This window comes from Pelophylax lessonae, assembly GCF_965119305.1.
Source record: "Pelophylax lessonae genome assembly, chromosome: 1".
Lineage (NCBI taxonomy): Eukaryota > Metazoa > Chordata > Amphibia > Anura > Ranidae > Pelophylax > Pelophylax lessonae.
The window spans coordinates 824,143,822-824,161,932 of record NC_138768.1 but is presented as its reverse complement, the minus strand read 5'-3'; positions in this window follow the sequence as shown (position 1 = coordinate 824,161,932).

Here is an 18,111-nt window from a genome sequence, read left to right as displayed (position 1 = left end):
TCTCCACCCCCCTGGTTTTCCCTGCCGCCCCCCAAGTGCTCGCTGTCCCTCCCAGTGCTCTCCACCCTCCTGGTTTTCCGTGCTCGCCCCCCCCCCCCAGTGCTCCCCCCCTGCGCCTTCCAACCCCCCTACAATGCTTTCCAAATCCCCTCTTTATTCTCTCCAGCCCCCCCCCACCGTGCCCTTCAGCTCCTCCAGTGCTCTCTGCTTGCCCTGTGCTCTCCGGCCCCCCTAGTGCTCTTCTATCTTCTATCATGTCCTCAGTCTCTGAGCATCTCCTGTATCATGTCCTCAGTCTCTGACCATCTCCTGTACCATGTCTACAGTCTCTGACCATCTCCTGTATCATGTCTGCAGTCTCTGACCATCTCATGTATCATGTCTGTAGTCTCTGACCATCTCCTTTATCATGTCTGTAGTCTCTGACCATCTCCTGTATCACGTTTGCAGTCTCTGACCATCTCCTGTATCATGTCTACAGTCTCTGACCATCTCCTGTATCATGTCTGCAGTCTCTGACCATCTCCTGTACCATGTCTACAGTCTCTGACCATCTCCTGTATCATGTCTGCAGTCTCTGACCATCTCATGTATCATGTCTGTAGTCTCTGACCATCTCCTTTATCATGTCTGTAGTCTCTGACCATCTCCTGTACCATGTCTACAGTCTCTGACCATCTCCTGTATCATGTCTGCAGTCTCTGACCATCTCATGTATCATGTCTGTAGTCTCTGACCATCTCATGTATCATGTCTGCAGTCTCTGACCATCTCCTGTATCACGTTTGCAGTCTCTGACCATCTCCTGTACCATGTCTACAGTCTCTGACCATCTCCTGTATCATGTCTGCAGTCTCTGACCATCTCATGTATCATGTCTGTAGTCTCTGACCATCTCCTTTATCATGTCTGTAGTCTCTGACCATCTCCTGTATCACGTTTGCAGTCTCTGACCATCTCCTTTATCATGTCTGTAGTCTCTGACCATCTCCTGTAAACACATTGCTAATAATATTAGCTATCTATTTATGCTGAAGGTAGGACTGTGCAGGGGAGGCAGAGAGTGCAAAAGGGGGAACTGTGATTAGAGAGACAGGGGGCAGACTGCAAGGGGCACTGTGATTGGGGGGGGGGGGGGCTGTGAATTTTGTGCAATAAATATTCCTGAAAACATTACAAATTTTTGTGGGTGCTTACATTTTAAAGTTGGGGGGGGGGGGGTGCCAGATATAGGATCCGCCCCGGGTGCCAAATTCTCTAGGTACGCCACTGCACACACACTGAGCAGCTCTTGCAAGTCTCACTGTCTGCTGAATGTGAAACTCCCCCTCTCCCCTGTTAGTGTCCATAAGTGGTGCCCAGTAGTGCCACCTATCAGTGCCCAGTAGTGCCACCTATCAGTGCCCACCAGTGCCACCTATCAGTGCCCACCAGTGCCACTTCATCAGTGCCCATCAGTGTCACCTAATAGTGCCTATCAGTGCCCAGCAGTGCCGCCTCATCAGTGCCACCTATCAGTGCCCACCAGTGCCGCCTCATCAGTGCCCATCAGACACATCTAACAGTGCCTATCAGTGCTTCCTATCAGTGCCACCAATCAGTGCCCACCAATGCCGCCTATCAGTGATGCCTATTAGTGCCCATCAGTGCTGCCAATAAGTGCTGCCTATCAGTGCCACCTATCAGTACCCATCAGTGCAGCCTCATCAGTGCCAGTCAGTGCTGAGAACAAGCGCCTATTAGTGCTGCCTATCAGTCCATATCAGTGCCTCACATGTAATTTCACCTGTAATACACATCAAAAGGAAAATAAGGCATACATCTTTTTCAAAACTTAGCAGTGATGGTGGAACCCCTCTACAGATATTTGCCATACAATTTAACTTAAGTGCAAAAACCTTTTAGTGTCCCAATACTTTTGACAAGTGTTTATGTGTGTGTGTGTGTATATATATATATATATATATATATATATATATATATAGTGTGTGTATGTGTGTGTGTATATATATATATATATATATATATATATATATATATATATATATATATATATACACACGCATGTGTGTTTGAGCTTTGGGGTGCACACCCTAATGCAATAGGCTGCGCACGCCTATGGTAACACATGCATTACCACAATGCACAAAAGTAAATGGGTCCTAAAACTTGATGGGTTTTGAAGCAGCCAACTTGGACCTAAAACCGTTTTTTATATAAATTTCAGACAGAGTGAGGAAGAGCAGTACTGAGTCAGCTTTCACTGTTTCAGAAAGAAAAAAGAAAACAAAGGCAGCCACCGCATCTAAGGACTGCTAAGCTGAAATCTATTACAGTTTTCTCATTGGGTTTAGATACACTATAACTTATACTGACGTTACATTATAAATCTGTGTGAAGTCCAGCTTTGGGTTCGGGAGGTTCTCTGATATCAGAACATGGTTTGGATGGTCTGGTAAAAGCTGGCTTAGGTTATCTTTTAGTTCCATCCAGTATAATTCTGCCACCAAATATTACACAAACTTTTATCTCCATTCATGGGATTTGCATATTTCCTGTTTCATACGTATGATCTGTACAGATTGCAGCTGTTATATAGGAGACATTGTACAGGTGACATCTCAGTAGTCTGTGTGTGTCAGTGCAGAGACATCAAGATGGCTTCTCAGGGGGTTCTGCTGCCTCTCATACTGCTTTATATTCAGGGTGAGAGATTCTCATAGTAATGTATATAATGATAAGGGGGGAAGGAGAGCATTGCTGAAAAATTATTGTATGGAAGAGAATAGAATAATTTATTATGTTTTTGTATCTTCAGGTTCCTAGTTTGTAGAAATTGTTAGATGATCTGTACATAGACACTGCATTCTGATTGGTTTCTTTCCCATCCTCAGGATCCTGGGCACAGATTACACTGACACAGACTCCGAATGAGATCACTGAAACTCCAGGACAGACAGTCACCGTCTCATGTAAATGCAGTTCTAGTGTCAGCGACAGGTTACACTGGTACCAGCAGAAACCAGGACAACGTCCAACACTGATTATCAGATATGCAACCACTCTGCAGTCTGGAGTCCCAGCCAAGTTCAGTGGATCTGGATCTGGAACAGATTTCACTCTTACAATCAGAGACATAAAGGATGAAGATGAGGCAGTTTATTACTGTCAGCAGGGTTACAGCTCCCCTCTCACACAGTGATACAGAGCCGTACAAAAACCTCCTTCCTCTTTTATCAGCAATTCAAATGTAGCACCCTGCTAGTTAGGTGCTAGGAAAATATTGTTTTATTTTTTTTGGCTCACTCTGTAGTCGGAGGAGTGGGATTGTCTATTTTGCTGTGGCTCCACAGGTGGTGGGATTGACTGCTTCCTACTAGTTCTGTTGAGAAACTTCAAGAGCCTGGAGAGGGAAGATTAAAGTTCTCAGCTTGAATATTTACGACTCTCTGACCAATCCCTGGGGGGGTGTGCCCAGTAGGTGGTTGGAGAAGGGGTAAATAGGCTGAAGCCTGGGCAGAGGAGTGAGCTGATGCCTGGTCTGACCTGTCCAGGGAAGGACTGTTGATTCTTTAGAAGGAGGGGCTGCTTCCCCCCATGAGCCATCCAGGACTGGCTTCTGGACTACTCAGTGCTACGCAAATTTTGGATTTCTCTTTAAGATCTGTGAGTAGAGGTTAATTACTGAGCTGCAGTCCCCATGGTCCCCAGCTGACCCATTGACTTTTCCAGTTAGCCCTGAACCTGTATTTTTTAGAAGGTTCATGATTTTCAGCTTCAGGGATTTTAGATTGTTCTGTTCACTGTGCTAAAACCCTTGTTCATAGTTTCAGCTGTGAAAGTAGTGACTGTGCTGCTATAGAAAGGAGTGACCTCAGTCTGCATTTGTACTCAAATGTTTTGGAGCATCCCATTCCCCATTGCTCTCCTTTAGTTCAAGTTTACAGCCGGAGATCACAATTTAAAAAAAATATCAGTAACACAGATAATATTTGCAGTGATTCTTTAGCACTAACTAATCTCTAGTTTCTTTATACTCATCAGTGTTTAGTATACATAATATACTGACACAATTGGGATACTTTACTAAAGCAGAGGAAATTGTTCACTTAGAAAAGAGAATATTTCCTTTGCAAAGTAAAAATTCACTGAATTTAATAAATGTGGCGAAGCTGCGTTCACTTCAATCATCCAATCAAAAAAAGTTTTTTTTATACTGTAATAATAATTGTATTAACTTTATTATAATATTATTCATAAATTGTTCCATTTACAACATTAAGCCCCGGTTCACATTATGCGATGTGGGAAACGCTGTGATTCCTGCGCATTTCCTGCACTGCATTTAAATAGCACCGCCCTTGCAATCCGCAGCCGGTGTCAGCGCAATCTTAATGACGCTCCAAACGGAGTTCAATAACAGTGTGTTTTCCTGCACCGGATCGCATGGTATACAATGATGCGGCAGGCATGGAGATGTGATGTGATTTGAGCCATTGAAAATGAATGACATGTGAATTGCACAGGACTGCGGTGCTGTTTCTGTGAGATTCACACGCAGCTCTCAGTGTAAACCGAAACTTAGAAGTATAATTATGTCTCTGGCCCAAAGCATAGCAAACTTATTTAGAAGTTAATAAATAAATGGTTTACTTTTTTTAATAAAAACGTTGTTGGTTTGAAAACTCATTCAAAGTAGAGAAAAAACATAAAAAATAAAATAAAAAAAAATAAGGATTTTTGCTTTGGCCATGTGTAGATGATTTGACATGAGTACAGCTTCACTTATTTTACTAAAGTAACTATATACTACTCTGACAGTAAACTAACCCCAATATTATATGTAATCTGTTATTCAAATCAGGGTCAGGGGTGTAAGCTGTGTAAAACTAAAAGTTGGGCCCTCCTGCCAGGGAAAATAAAGTGTTGGACATGCAGCATCCAGCAGCAAAGAATTGGTGTGGTTGTGCCTTTCATGGCTTATAGGGATGCAGACTGCAAAGGTTCAGTAGTAAGTGATACAACAGTTAATTAGAGTTTGATGCAGAGTCTAGAGATCAGTTGTAATTGATGCAGAGTCTAGATGTCAGTAGTGATTGATGCAGATTCTAGAGGTCAGTAGTAATTGATGCAGAGTCTAGAGGTCAGTAGTGATTGATGCAGATTCTAGAGGTCAGTAGTGATTGATGCAGAGACTAGATGTCAGTAGTGATTGATGCAGAGTCTAGAGGTCAGTAGTAATTGATGCAGAGTGTAGAGGTCAGTAGTGATTGATGCAGAGTCTAGAGGTCAGTAGTGATTGATGCAGATTATAGAGGTCAGTAGTGATTGATGCAGATTCTAGAGGTCACTGGTCAGTAGTGATTGATGCAGAGACTAGATGTCAGTAGGGATTGATGCAGAGTCTAGCGATCAGTAGTGATTGATGCAGAGTCTAGAGGTCAGTATTGATTGATACAGAGACTAGCGATCAGTAGTGATTGATGCAGATTCTAGAGATCAGTAGTAATTGATGCAGAGTCTAGAAGTCAGTAGTGATTGATGCAGTCTAAAGGTCAGTAGTGACTGATGCAGAGTCTAGAGGTTAGTAGTGATTGATGCAGATTCTAGAGGTCAGTAGTGATTGATGCAGAGTCTAGAGGTCAGTAGTGATTGATGCAGAGACTAGAGGTCAGTAGTGATTGATGCAGATTCTAGAGGTCAGTAGTGATTGATGCAGAGTCTAGAGGTCAGTAGTGATTGATGCAGAGACTAGAGGTCAGTAGTGATTGATGCAGATACTAGATGTCAGTAGTAGGTGGCACAGATTTCAAGGGTCAGGAGTAAGTGATGAAGAGTCTAAGGGTCAATTGTTGATAACACAAAGTCCAGAGGTCAGTAGTAAGTGACACGAACCCTCTTTTTATAGCCTTGAAGTGCGATTCCATTTATGCTGAGAAAAGCAGTCCTCCCCTGGTCAGTTAGGAACATTATTCTTCCTATTGAGTGCTAAGTGGTCTTCATACAGTCACATGATCAAACAACAAGGTGAAATAATTAATAATACAATAGATATTCCACAGTAGCACACCAATTACAATCAGATCACATAAAAACCATGTGAAATAGGAAACAATTTGTGCAACAAAAGTCCATATGACAATAAGTAATAGGTAAAGTCCAAACAAATGTGATAAAGATTGTGTATTAATAAAAGAAAGTGTACACCATATATCCTCCACCACTGTGTTAGTGCAAGTTCCACTTCCTTAAGAATAATGCACGGCGATCTAAAAAATTCAAAGATGGAACAATTAGGTAAGTATATATTCAAATTCAAACATGTATAATTGTCCCTTAAAAAAGTTTTATTTAGTGATAGATCAAAATCCAAAAGAATGTGTGTATCCAGTGATATCCAATTACAGTTGGGTCATCACAAAATGCCACCACCATTGTGTGTCAACATTGACCCATTCCCCTAGATGGTCACTCACCAGATAATATTGCCCCCAATTCTCATGGTTAGGCAAATATGCTTGAGACAAAAATGGCTGTTGGAAAGTCCATTAGTAAGCCAGTTCTCTTATCAAACCCTCTTGTAGTAAATAAGTTTGGTAAAATTAGGTAATTACTACAAAAGGGGTGGAGAAGTGAACTGGCTTACTAATATACTTTCCAAAAGCCGTTTTTGTCTAAAGCATATTTGCCTAACCATGAGAACTGGGGGCAATATTATCTGGTGAGTGACCCTCTGAGGGGAGTGGGTTGGTGTTGACACACAATGGTGGTGGAGGTTTGTGGTGACTCAACTCTAATTGGGTATCACTGGATACACACATTCTTTTGGATTTTGATCTATCTCTAAAGAGGACTTTTTAAGGGACAATTATACATGTTTGAATTTGAATATATATTTACTTAACTGTTTGAACTTTTAATATCACCGTTATTATTTGGTGTTGGCAGTGCACTACTGGTGATACACATACAGTATATATTCAATTTCATGTTTGTATTTCACTTATTTTTATTGTTCCTATTTTCCAAGTAGCAGCATTTATTTCAATTTATGATTGACTTATTATCACATTTTGGATTTTGTCATAGCACGGGGGATCATCACTTTTATGTTAATCTTCTATAATTATAGATGTTGATCGCTGTTAAAACCTCCTCCTATATGATTGTTCTTTTAATGTATACAATCTGTGGTATATGAACTTATAATTATAAGCAACTTGAGGATATGTACCTGTTTGTTGTTAGTTTTGTTTTCTTTATATTTTTTTTATTCGACTTTATAAGTTCTAGACTGGTGTTATGTACTTGCAGGTGGAGAATATTATTGTATTCTAGAAGATGTTTTAGAGCTGGTTGAGGATATAATTTTTGGGCAAAAAATCTCCACCAATTTTCCTTATCTGCTGTGTATATTATAGCATCACAGTCTGTATGTTTCTGTATCATGTTTATTTCAATAAAAATTAATGTTAGAGAAAAAAAAATTGCAAAGGAATAAAGTTATTAGCAGTAATATATGGTAACAGAAGGATTAATTGAATAGACGGATGATCCACCTTAGCTTAACCACTTTACCACCGGAGGATTTTCCTGCTAAAAGACCAGGGGTTATTTTGCGATTTTTTACTGCGTGACTTTAACGGACAATCGCGCGGTCGTGCGACGCTGTACCTAAACGAATTTCACGTCCTTTTTTTCCCACAAACAGAGCTTTCTTTTGGTGGTATTTGATCACCTGTGCGATTTTTTGATCACGCGCTATAAACAAAAAAAGAGCGTAATTTTTGCAAAAACAACAATATTTTTCACTTTTTTTTATATGAAATTCCCCCAAAAAAAAATGTAAAAATCAAAATTTTTTAAAATTTTCGGCCAATTTGTTTTACGCTACCTATGTTTGGTAAAAAAAATCGCAAAAAGCGTATTTTTATTGGTTTGCGCAAAAGTTATCGCGTTTACTAACAAAGGGAAAGATTTTTGTCATTTTTGGTGTTTTTTTTTTTAACGAGTAATGGCGGCGATCTGCGATTTTTTTTGCGGTACTGCGACATTGCGGCGGACAGATCGGACCCTTGACTGACATTTTTGACACTTTTGGGGGTACCAGTGACATTACTGCAGTAATCAGTGCTATACATATGCACTGTTACTGCAAAAATGACACTGGCAGGGAAGGGGTTAACAGTATTGGACAGGGAGGGGTTAAGTGTGTCCTAGGGGCGTGATTCTAACTGTGCAGGGACAGGTCTTCTAGTGTAAAAACAAAGATCAACAGTTCTACATAGTAGAACTGTTTGATCTTCACTTTTACACAGGGAGAACTGACAGGTGGCTTGTTTACACAAGCCGCTCTGTCTTTCTCCCGTTGTACCGGCGATCGTAGTGTGACCGGCGGACATCGGGTCCGCCAGTCACACTCCCGCACTCCTCTGTGAACGAGCCGAGGCGGGCGCGCGCCTCAGCGGGCGCGCGCCCGCCCGCTATTGGCTCTGGAAGGAGTGACAGGCGAGCGACGTAGACCTACGTCACTCTGCCTGGCCGGGGCCGACTGCCGCAGTAAATATACTGTGCGCAGTCGGCAAGCGGTTAATGCAGTCTATATTAGGTTCATTGACCTCTATTAATTGGGTTCTGAAGTGATTACAATGAGGAGGAGGAAGATATTTAAACTCCGTTGCCGTGCCGCGGAGCCACCCCCTATGACAAAGTCGGATGTGACGAGGAGCGACTACATGGCAACCGGATGTGACGTCAGGACGTTGTACTGTGAGCAGCAGATGCGATCCAAGAGGGATTGTGAGATCGCAGTGCTGAGGCACCTGATATTCTATTGATTTTATTTATGGGCATATTTTATCTATTTCTGATATAAGTGCATTACTTTTAAAATAAAGTGGGTACCTTAAAGTTTTTATACTAATTTAGGCTTTGTCTTGATTCTTTCCTCACATGTGGAGATGGTTCTTAATATCTGAATGGAGTTTAGAGATTCTGAGCGGCTTTAGATCAGCATAAGTGATATTAGCCAGTCATGAGAGTGAATGGCAATAGCATCTGGTGAGCATTATTCTTAAGGGAGTGGAACTTGCACTAACACTGTGGTGGAGAATATATGGTGTATACTTTTTTCTTCATACACCATCTTTATCACATTTGTTTGGACTTTACTTGTCCCAGGAGGGAGAGTTGAGCTGAGGGGATCCAATGTGCCAAGAACCAGCTGAGAGCGAGAGGGGTCCAGTCCCAGCAAAACCTACACAGGTCTGAGGATTGCCCCTGGGGGTCTGCCTGAAGTGTCAGAGGAGACCACTCTGGAGGAGGTTCTGGGATCCAGTGTCAGCTAGTTGTAAAGGGGGTACCTAGGTTGAGGACCCTGAAGTAGCAAAGGGGGTACATCATCAGTGGACCCCGAAGAGCTAAAAGTGTAAAGGGGGCGCCTGCAGATTGGGCCCTGAATTGTACAGAGTATCAGTTGAGAGTTGCAGCTATACGGGAATTCACCACAAGCTGCCTCTAGCCGGTGCCAGGCTGGAGGGGGTAGTCAGTGACTTTGCAGTGCAGCAGTGTCAGCAGTTCTATGCTCCATAGTCCTGAGTCTTCTGGACCTAGAGTGGAGGATTCAGCACTTCTTTCAAGTTACAGTGTGTTCTAAGCGCCAGTGAGCATTGGCTAGCATTAGCTGGCGTCAAGGCAGCGTTGACAGACATTTTTCTGGATAAAGTCCCAAGTTGTACATAGTTGAGCCTAAAGGAGTATCCCACTCATTCCCTTCTCCCATCCCCTTATCTACAATAAAAAACACAAAACAAAGATGCCGGAGTTGTCAATGTCTCAGTTCTCACACCCAGGGTCGCAGCTCACATGGGCTGGAGAGGTATCTGGTAACAACGGCAGACCCACATCAGGCCATAGGCCTGGAAACCTTGCTACACTTGCTACCGACTGAATTTGAAAATGTAATTTTTATTACCTTCGCAAACAAAAAGACATGTGCAGCAATTATATATGTAATAAATATTTAAATGACAGTTAAGTTACCCTATAATACGTAACATATGATATATAACACACAACACCCTTGGATGTTTTTACAATCTAAAGAACATGTGTCAAAAATACAAGGCCAGTGGGCTGAATCTAGCCCAGCAGGCCACTTTATGTGTCCCCCACACCTCTCCTGCAGCTGCCTCACCTCCCCTGTCTCTGCACCCCACCTTGTCTCAGCAGCAGAAGGGAGGACAGAACTCCTTCATCAGATTCTGTGCTTTCCCGTACAGTTGTGGAGAATCTCATCTCTAAACTCCCCCTACTCAGCATTTGGCAGCAGACAGAATTCCTCCTACAGACCCTGCAACTTTTGTATAGCTGTAGCACCCATTTTCTCCGCCTTTCCTGGTCTCAGCATTCAGCAGACTCCTGACTGCAGCCCTCCTCTGGTCCCACTCCAGACCCTGCACTTTCTGCTTGCATTAGACTTGCATTATCTGCTACAGGAGTGTGAGTGAGCTCTTTGACTGTCTGCACCTGCCCTTCGCAGCTTAAGTCTTAAGATATTACTAAAACCAGTAACCTTTAAATGCAGTATATAGTCTTACAGGTACAACCAGTCCTTTGAGGACAACTATAATGCTGATGTGACCCACAATTAAATTGAGTTTAACACCCTGATCTAAAGCATTAGCAAAACAAGCCCCATCAAGGCCGTTCAATATTGCATTGCAAAACAATGTGCCAAATGAAGTCTAGCATGGCAGACAATCAGAAGTATGATAACTGATTTTGCTGTACTGGATCTAAAATGTGATTGGTTGTTAACACATTCCAACATCTCCTCACATTCTTTACAGGTAACCCAACCCACTCTTGAATTGCTGTTTGCAGAGGTCAAAGCTGATTTTTCTTTACTTCTCAGTAAAGCTATATCCTCCTATTTACAAATATGTGCTGCAGCAACTAATTATAGGTCCATCTGTACTTAGACCCCTTTCCCATGGGCGCTCTGATCAGGCCCACCGGTTTGTTTTGCAGGCAGACCTGATGAGAAGGTCCATGCATCCTTATGGAAAAGCAGATATAAACTGACTTGTGTCTGTTTACACCCGCCTACCTCCGGATCTGATCTGGTCTACAAAACAACGCAAGAGGGCTTCACGCAGAATGATTTTTTGTGGTGCAGATCAGAGGCAGCCGGATGTGAACAAACAACAAAGTCCATTTATACTTGGCTGCCCATGGATAAACTGACATAATAATGTAAAATCCCCCCACTCTGTTCTGATCAGCAGGGGAACAACTCAGAGATACCTGTCTATTTGGTGTGAACTCGCTACATGTGAAAGGGGCCTCACAGTTTTCTCTCCACCACCATTACGTGTTGTCCTTTCCAGTGAAGGCCACCTAATGCAATGGGAGCTTGTGTGATCCATATGAAGGAGGATTTGGCTCAGGTAAGGAAGGGAATTTTTTTGTTAATTTATGAAGATTGTGAATCACTGGATAACACTGGATTTGGGATTTGTTTAGACTGTCAAACAAGGGCCTTTGGTTGTAATTTATTAGGAAAGAAGCATGATTCAGTTTTACCAAAAAATACTAGACAGGCATAAGACTTGTGTCCTGGAGGATAAGGATTACCAGCATGCTTCTTTTCAGCAGGAACATGGGGGAACACAGTTCCGGTACCTCCACCACTGAATATGTAATGGCAACAGGTGTTGGGGTGTGCTGGGGGATCTGTTCTTGTTGGAGGGATCTATTTTTGCGAGGGGGTCTTCTGTTACTGGTTAGGAATCTACTTTTTCTAGGGAGCTTGTGTTGCTGGAGGTCAATTGTTTCTGGATGGAATTTGCTATTGAGGGTGAGGTCTATTGTTCCTGGTTGCTGGAGAACCTATTAATGCTGGCAACTGGGAGATCTGTTGTTGCTGCCAGGGGTCTATTATTGCTGGGATGATATTTTGTTGCAGGGGTCAATTGTTGCTGTGGGAGTATAATGTTGCTGGGGGACTCTATTGTTGCTGAGGAGGTCTATTGTTGCTGGGGGAACTATTTTTACTGGGAGGGATATATTGTTGCTGGGGAATCTAAATTACTTAGCACCACAAAATAATACTTGGCTTTATGTTCTCTAAATAAGGTGGTGCTGGGATGTGGGTAGGGGGTGGAACCAAGGGATGGTGCTCGCAGGTGGGTAAGGGTGGAGTCAAGGGGTGACTCAGAAGTGGGAAGTTCCAGCACCTATTCTGTGAGAAAAAAAGCCCTGAATATGCCACATAATATAACTGCAGTAGAGATGGCAAGAAGGCTGCTATTAAAGGCAATATAAACCCTTACATATACTCAGTAAAGTGACCAGGCTCGGGTAATACACAAACATTAAACAAATCCTCCTATATATGTTGTAGAGTCTGTTATGAATTTTAGAGGGGGTCCGTTAAAATCAATACTAGATCCAAGGAGCCTGGTATGTAATGGTGTGTGCCAGCAATAGCTTGCAGCCGCGAAGTGCATTTAAATGCATTTTTAATTTATATATGTCATTTTTGCTGCAGCAGGTTCTATACACATGTACAGATGCACCACCTTACAGGCAGGCTAAGGGGACCCCCCAGGCACTATATTTTAAATAATTTTTCATTTTTAATGTTTCACTTTAAGCATCAATCAAATCACTGCTTCTTTTAAAAACAATAATTAAAAAAATAAATGTTTGCATTGTTACTTTTCCCCCAGAACAGTAACCAGGCCCCCATACCCTTTTTATGGCCAATAACTTGAATATAAACCTTTACAATGGGAACTTGATTTTTCAAGTCCAGGTCCTATAGACTTCAATGGGGTAAGGGTCAGAACTTTTTGTGATGTTCGGCTTTTCTGGTGCAAACCGAACTGGGGTGTGTTCGGCCCATCTCTACTTGGGATATGTCATTGATAAAGGATTTACAGAATCTTCTAATTGAAGCTTGAAATCCCGGCATACATTGGATTATGTTGAAGGTCTTGAAACTTATATCAAGGATTCTACTTTACGTAAGATTATTACATATACTATCACCTTCTAGATAAATATAAATATTGTTTATATTGATAAATAAGAATGTGACGATTGGTGTTGGCGCTACCTTTATAAATACCCCAAAAAACGTGAGTGGGGATAAAAGGGTGTAAAGACCCACAAATGGTGAAATGTGCCAAAAAGTATTATAAAATGATAGTCAGAAATGCAAATCTGGGTGCTTATTCCAAATTAAATCTTAAACAGTGCTATAAACAGATACCGTGAGTGTAATAAACCCACTACCATACATTGTGTGAAAAGAACTTGGTGATAGGTAAAATAAACGTGCCACACAAAGTGTGATAGTAAACTGAAAAAAACTTTGTTGTGTAAAATCCGTAGTGGCCACTGGGTGGCGTTTTTGCAAATACAACCTGTATGATGATGAGGGGTTCTCCTTCGAAAAATGATGCTTCCGCGTTCCCGGCGCACACTGTACTCTGATCTCGATCATCTTACGAGTGAGTTATCTACGTCTTGCTTTATGCTATGTATGATTTGACTATTCACCATGGGGTTTCTTCTTCTATGAGCATCTAGGCCTCCCGCCAGCGGCTATTGATTGCATCATTTTTCGAAGGGGAACCCCTCATCATCATACAGGTTGTATTTGCAAAAACGCCACCCAGTGGCCACTACGGATTTTACACAACAAAGTTTTTTTCAGTTTACTATCACACTTTGTGTGGCACGTTTATTTTACCTATCACCAAGTTCTTTTCACACAATGTATGGTAGTGGGTTTATTACACTCACGGTATCTGTTTATAGCACTGTTTAAGATTTAATTTGGAATAAGCACCCAGATTTGCATTTCTGACTATCATTTTATAATACTTTTTGGCACATTTCACCATTTGTGGGTCTTTACACCCTTTTATCCCCACTCACGTTTTTTGGGGTATTTATAAAGGTAGCGCCAACACCAATCGTCACATTCTTATTTATCACTTTCACCTTCATCTAAGGTTTTGATTGGGGCAGCTTACACCTTATTATTCTATTAATTTGTTTGTGTTTTTCCACCCCCCTTTTTTTTTTTTTCATATTTTGAAATCCGTAGCGCTGGTCACCTCTCTTTATCATTGTTTATATTGCCTATCTAATAATACAGTAAAATATGATTTTTTTTCCCCCAAAATTTTAGAGGAAAATATGATTTTCCCCCCTCTATGAAGTGTATGACATTACCTAAAAAATGATGATCTTTCTAAACCACTAGAGGGTCTCAGAGAATAAGAAATGAAGACGCTTAAAGCGGAGTTCCGGGCACAAAATCGGTATTTCTTTTTTTGTGCCCCTCCGCTAGCTACACATAACCTGAAAAGGAATTGGATAGTTATTTTTTTTTTTTTTTGTATACTCACCTTGTAATTGAAGATCGTAAATACTCACCTCAGGGTACTTCCTCCTCCAGCGCCGAGGCTCACCCCGTCACTTCCTGCCTCGCGATGATTCCTGGGAGCTGAACGTCATCGCTCCCAGGAATCAATGCGACGGCACCGGCCCCGCTCGTCACTTCTGGGCGACGCCGCATTCCCCTGCTAAACAGCTTCTGGGCATGCCCAGAAGCTGTTTAGGAATGCGGCGCTGCACCGGAAGTGACGAGAGAGTCTGGTGCGGCGCATTCTGGGAGAAGAAGACGCGGAAGAAGACACCGAAGAGGACCACGCCGGCTTCAGCTGCCCACAAGAGAGATGGAAACGCTGTGGAGGAAATTTTCAAAGTAAGTATTTCTTCTAAAAGGTAAGTGCGAACCGGGACAGATCAGAGGCTAGCCATTGTGGAATGTGCTAGCCCTGACTGTCCCGGGGGTATGTTCATTAAAAAATGACATCTGTGCCCGGAACTCCGCTTTAAAGAAGGTAGATCACGTTTCCCTGTTCTGTTTGTGAAACACAGCAAAGTAATTCTATGATTTATAAGTATTTTCTAAATATTCTCAATATAGCTTAAAATGGTCTTCACAAATGTAGGCAGAACTAAAGTCTGCAGATACTCCCCTCCATGCCAGTGATGCAATGTATTTTAGATTCCTGGCTTGGCACTCGCCAGCTTCGTCAAGGTGTTGGGTTTTCTGCTGTTTTAATTGGCCAGTGGCAGATGATGTGGCACATGTGTACAAACGTCATTTATTCCTGCATCACCGCGATTTGCTGTGCATGTGCAACTCAATTTGTATAAAAAAAAAGAAAACAGGGGGCGTGGCGACCGCCAACTGAGATGGCCGCTTGATCCGGGAGCTCCAGCCAGCGCTCAGCCTTATCTCTATCTACGGCCCGACACAGCTATCCTACGGCCCTGGGACTGACATATCCTTGCAGGGGAACATCCTGAACTCACCGCCAGCATGGTCAGGAAAAACAAAGGCATCCCCCCAGTCCGCAAACTGTCCGAGTTTTTCGGACCGTTCCAGCCGGGTCTCCGCCAACATGGCGGCGGAGACACTCCATCGGCAGGCCGGCCGCATCCTCTACCGCCCGAGTCGCGGGCGCGTGACGTCACGACGATGCCGCCGGAGGCGCGATCACAGAGCACAATCCCGATGCGGCTGGCAAGATCTGCGGACTCCTCTCCCTCCACACCAACTGCACAAAGTCCGGCGAAGTCTCGCCCGAGGAGGGACTACCTAACGGCTCAGACATCCACATCCATGGAGGTGAGCACAGCATCCACTGCCCCTTACACGCCTTGGGCCTACTCTCCACCACCTGACCCCTTTGCAAACCTATCCACTACAGGGCAGCTGGTGTCAGACACTACCCTAAAGGACATGCTTTCCATGCTACACTCATCCATGCAGGCCAACATCCAAGCCTCCATCGCCTATTGCCAAAGAGAATTGCATGGCTTAGGAGACAGGGTGCACCACGTGGAGGGGAGGATGGAGGAATTTACTGAGTCCTATAACTCTCTAGTAGACGCTCACACTTCCCATCAGGAAGACATACATCGCATGCAAGCGAAGATAGCAGATCTTGAAGATAGATCGAGGCGTAACAACCTCAAAATACGGGGGATTCCTGAAACAATTCAACCCAACCAATTGCCCACCTATGTACGGGACCTGTTTCAGAAAGTGGTGCCTGAACTCACCAATGCAGACCTCACTATAGACCGCATCCACAGAATCCCCAAACCTTCATTCCTGCCGCAAGACATCCCTCGGGATGTCCTCATGAGGATCCACTTTTTCCAAGCTAAGGAGAAGATATTGGAATCATTCAGGAGGAAAGATCGCCTCCCTGATATCGCTTCGACCCTCCAGGTCCTGCCTGACTATTCTCAGTATACTCTCCAATTACGCAGGAATCTGAATTCCATAACCAAGGCCCTGAGGAACAATAAGATCATATATAAATGGAAATACCCTGCTAAGTTGTGCGTGACCCACATGGGCTCCACTTCCCAGATCACATCTATGGAACAGGGTCTCCGTCTCCTCGAGCAGTGGCACATCCTCCCTGACAACACAGGCCAGCGTCCTGGACCCCCTGCTCCTCCGCTTCCACTTCCACGTATACAGCCTGAATGGCACACAGTACCCAGACCCTCTAGATCCAGGTCCTCTCACCGCTCAAAATGATGCTGAAGTCTATTTCCAAGGCTGGGCGCACTGGCCCTCCCGATCCCTGTAGCACCTGATATCGTGCTAGCAACCCCACCGACCGCGCAGCAACAGCTGCCCTTATGGTCCGCCAGGACCATGTCCTTTTTTACTTGTATTGTTTTTTCTTGTTTTCTACAATTTTTTCTCAGAACAGGACTCAGCTACGGTTGTAGCAACATCCATGGACAGTTGTCTCCCTCATCGCTATTGTGTTCCGGACCTCCATCCAGTCTCCTTATGTGCCACTCACCGAACTCCGCAAGTGCTCCACGTGCCTCGACTTCGATATCCGACTCCAGATGGCTTCTGTGCCCTCCCTCCAGGTACCCCTTTGTACTATCCTACACTAGGTTCCATGCGGACTGTTTTTTCTTACTTTTTCTTATATGCCCTCAACCACGAGCCCACTACGGTCTTCCAGAACATTCACGAACTCCAACATGGCTTTGCAGTTGTTGTCATTGAATGTTAAGGGGTTAAACCACCCCGCAAAAAGATTTTCGATGTGGAAGGAAGCGAAGGCACACAAGGCTGACATCCTGGCTATTCAGGAAACCCACTTTAAGCTCGGCTCAATACCTCGATGTTCCCACCCGAACTACCCCCATGTTTTTTTGGCGAACTCCCATGAAAAGAAGCGGGGTACCCTGTTGGCAGTGAGTGACTCTGTGACTTTCACCTACTCTCGGGTGGTGGAGGACACAGACGGGAGATTCATTATCCTGAACTGTACTATTGATGATTGTGATTATACTATCGTAAATGTGTATGCTCCCAATCGCCACCAGCTCAAATTCTTGAGGAAACTATTTGCAAAGGTTCGTAGACTCACGGTAGGCAAACTGATCATATGTGGAGATTTTAATTCTGTAGCAGACCCTGCCATGGACTCGACTTCCAGTGGTAAAACCATGTCTACTTCCTTGGCGGCTCTCCTACATGCGGAAAGTCTACACGATATATGGAGATACCTACACGCGGAGGAGAGGGACTATACCTTCTTCTCGGCGAGCCATCTCACTTACTCCAGGATCGACATGTTTCTGGTAGACTCGACGATCCTGCCCTTGGTACTGAACACATCTATATCCCCCATCACGTGGTCAGACCACGCCGCCATACATATGTCCATATCCACAACGGCTCCCCAGCCATCTACGTTCATATGGAGGTGTAATAATTCAACCCTGTCAGACCCCGACTCTCTCAAACACATCCAAACTCAGCTTAGGGAATTCTTCACAAACAATGCCACCCCTGACATAGACCCCTTTACACTCTGGAATACCCACAAGGCTTACGCGAGAGGGATTCTCATTCAATTAGCCTCTAGAATGAAAAAGAAGTATCAGAAAACGCTTCGGGACACCCTAGAAAATATTAAAACCCTGGAAGAGACCAATAAAAAACACCCCTCTCAAATAGTGTCATCCAAGCTCACA